Genomic DNA, 4,211 nt, shown 5'->3' with positions numbered 1-4,211 from the left:
AAAATTCATTTTTTTTTTTTCTTTTTTTTTTAAAAATTTTATTTTTTTTTTTAATAATTTTTTTAAATTTTTGTTAATAAATTTTTTTAAAAATTTTTTTTTAAAAATTTTAAATTAACTTTTATAATTTTTTTTGTTATTATTAATTATTATAAATATATTTAAATATAATTTTAATTTTTTAAAATTTTATATCTATAAAAAAAATATATATTATATGTATAACTATATTTATTTTATGTTGTAATAGCTATAGATCTATATATCTTATATATTATATATATATAGATATTATATATATAATATATATATATGTTTTATATATATGTATATATATGTATTTATTTATCTATTTGTTTATATATATATATATATAATATATATATAATTATATATATATATATATATATATATATATATATATTTAGATATATATATGTATGTATGCATGTATAAACACACACACACACATATGTATTCTTTCTTCTTTTAACGGTAGGTTCATGTCTGAGCCGCCGTGGTCACAGCATGATACTTAATTGTAGTTTTTCATGTTATGGTGCTCTTGGAGTGAGTACGTGGTAGGGTCCCCAGTTCCTTTCCACGGAGAGTGCCGGTGGTACCTTTTAGGTAATTATTCTCTCTATTTATCCGGGCTTGGGACCAGCACTTGACTTGAGCTGGCTTAGCCACCCAGTGGCTAGGTAGGCAATCAAGGTGAAGTTCCTTGCCCAAGGGAACAACGCGGCGGTCGATGACTCGAACTCTCGAATTCAGATTGCCGTCGTGACAGTCTTGAGTCCGACGCTCTAACCATTCGGCCACCGCGGCCTTACACATATGTATACATACATATATATATTATATATATATAATATATTATGATATATATATATATATATATATGTATATAATATATATGTAATATTATATATATATATATATATAAATTAGATATATATATATATATATATATATATATATATATATATATATATATATATATATATATATATATGTATATATTTACACACCCACCCAAACACCTTTCTATATATATATACCTATATCTATATCTACCTAACAAATAAACTATTTATCTTTCAATCTCTGTCTACTTTAGTGTGTGGATTGATACCCACAACGAGTTTTATTACATCATCAGTCCTTCCCGTGAATGCCTCAGACGGACGGAAGCGACAGCATAGTTTGAAGAGGAACGGCACCCAGCAAGCTTTCCTACAGCCAAGCACTTGCTCAGCAAGGTCATACCGGTCAGCCAGATTGTTTTCTTGCTCGGAGCCAAGTCGGGGGAATTTACCTGCCGTAACTTTCCTACTTTTTACCAACTTCGTTTTGTTGTTTTATAAAATGACTTATTTTATAAATTTTATAAAATACTTTACTCATCATTTTTGACTCTGACTTTGGTTTCTATGATACAGTAAATTAGGTTGCATTAAAATACTGCATAATTGTATAATTGAAACGAATGTCAATGAATGTCAGTAATGACGATTAAAGTATTTCTGGTAAAATCGTTTACAATATACGGAAAAAAATAACTTATAAAGTTTACGAATTTATCCAAAAATGAAATGCAATACGTTTCGTTGTTAATATGATACCCAGTCGGACCGCTCACGCATACCCCAATAAAGGGCGAGGACCTAAGGACAGGTCATTGGCATTGAACCAGTGTCGACAGAGTGTGCCAAGAACATACTAAAGGGATCCTCAGTACACACACACACACACACACACACACACACACACACACACACACACACACACACACACACACACACACACACACACACACATATATGTATGATGGAATAATGCAATGCCACATTGATATCGATAAATAACAACCATCCCTGACCACGGCTAGAACCTGGTGTGGCATGGTTGGTTTAGCACTGGCCTCCGGTTTCATACCCGGAGTGACCTAGGTTTGAGTCCTGGTCAGGGAGGGTTGTTATTTAACACATATGTATATATATATATATATATATATATATATATATATATATATATATATATATATATATAATATATAATAACATACATACAACATACATACATACATACATACATACATACATACATATATATATATATATATATATATATATATATATATATATATATATATATATATACTCATATATCTATATACATTCATACACACACACACACACACAACACACACACACACATGCATATCTATATATCTATATCTATCTATCTATCTATAAAAATCATATGTAAAGGTGCCTAAAACGTTTTTGTGCTTTTTTAGCAGTACATCAAATTTCATGATTACTCTGTATGGGTAAAAATTCAATAATGATGGTTGCTGACACGACATTTCCAACGTGTCTGAGTTATGTGATGTAATATTGAGTTTGCTGGGAGGAATATCCTCAAAATCATCCTGTGCCTCTCTGCTATAACCTTAAAGGCTCAAAAATATTAAAGGAAAGGCTGTGTATCTTGATTTGTTGGTATATTACAGGCACTAACCTAGATAGAGAAACCACCTGACATATTGCATGGCAGGGGATCCTCGGACATTTTGACCTACTCTAGGAAATACTGATATTAATTGATAATAGACACATTTATTCGATATTTTTATCCTTTGAAAAATATTTCTGTTGAATATGATTAAAGGAAGTGATGACATGACTGTACTAAAATCTAACCTAACCTTGTAATTCAGAAAAAAAGAAAGAGAAGAAAAGAAAAAGAAAAGAAAAGAAAAGAAAAGAAAAGAAAAGAAAAGAAAAGAAAAGAAAAGAAAAAAAAGAAAAGAAAAGAAAAAAGAAAAGAAAAGAAAAGAAAAGAAAAGAAAAGAAAAGAAAAGAAAAGAAAGAAAATATATTTAAATAATGGCCTCGAAAATACTGATGTCCCTCCTTTCCATGGGTTTTAGAAGGTCGTGATGAGGAGATATGTGTGTTACGTGAGCCAACTGTGGGTGCAGCTGTGTATGGATGTGTGGGAAGCCTCTGTGGAGCCTTCACTCTTCCTTGGGCTAACAATTACATCACCAGGAACCTAATAATCCCCAACCATCTCTATGTCTGGAACATTGTACATTGCCTCTTTGTGCGACATCTGCATTAGGCTGTTATTTGCACTGCATCAGTCTGAATAAAGAGGAATAAATAAGAAAAAAATAATTACTAGCTACCAGTCGAACTTAGTTTTCTGTCTGGGTCTCGTCTCAAGAAACTTCATTGTTCTCGTAGACTGATAGGCTTACTGTCCCAGGATGACAAGGATGACAATACACTACACTTAGTCTACAATGATCCAATAACCACAGGATCATGGTATATTGAAGTCTGACACAATAAATAAAGCACATGAATCATTAGTAAGGATAGTCAAGGTGAAAATATTAATATTACACTTGCACAAAAAACCTGGAGCAGTTTGACCCAGAAACACTCACCAATAGAAGAAATATTGAATGTGCAAAACATAGCACTGTATTTCAATCCCTCGTATCTTGTAGGGGACTGAGGCCAAAGAGTTAAAGGGCCACCAAGTGTTATTTTTCGCGAAAATATTGGCGGTTCATTTTGTAGCAGCCATGACCTGCAACTTGCATAACTCAGCTCTGCATACTTCCCAGGTTGGGTCATGCCAATTTTATACTCTCTCAATTACCAACAGGTGCTTCTCTCGACTCACTGCCAAGACCCGACTGCTTGACACCTGACACCTCACGGCTCTCTGATTGGATTGCAGGCTCCCCTCAATCCAAGTTCGCTGAGACAGCTCCTGATTGCTTAAGCTTCGGGATCCACAACCGAGAGCATCAACGTACGATCCTCCAAAGCACTCAGCCAAGCAGCAGCAATACCGGACTGCCCAGTACTTTCCGAACTCCACTTCATCAATAAACCAGCCACAACAGGGGCTCTCACACCCACTCAGTCATTCCCTAAAGAGACCATGTCGTAAATGCACCCCATCTGTTACAATTCAAACAGTAGATCAGTATAACTTAGGATGTGGCTGTTGGGTGTCTTTAAGCCCCAACCCATAGCTTGACTCCATGGTGGGTGGGTGGGTGGGGGAGGGTGAAGAATTCTAATTTGTATGTTCTTTACAAATCTGAAAAGAACTCGCTCTCTCCCCGTCAATCTACACAATCCCTCTCAAACATCACCTATTGTCACTCTGGAACCTTT

Source organism: Penaeus monodon, chromosome 6, assembly GCF_015228065.2.
Source record: "Penaeus monodon isolate SGIC_2016 chromosome 6, NSTDA_Pmon_1, whole genome shotgun sequence".
Classification (NCBI taxonomy): Eukaryota; Metazoa; Arthropoda; class Malacostraca; order Decapoda; family Penaeidae; genus Penaeus; species Penaeus monodon.
This window is presented reverse-complemented; position numbering follows the sequence as displayed.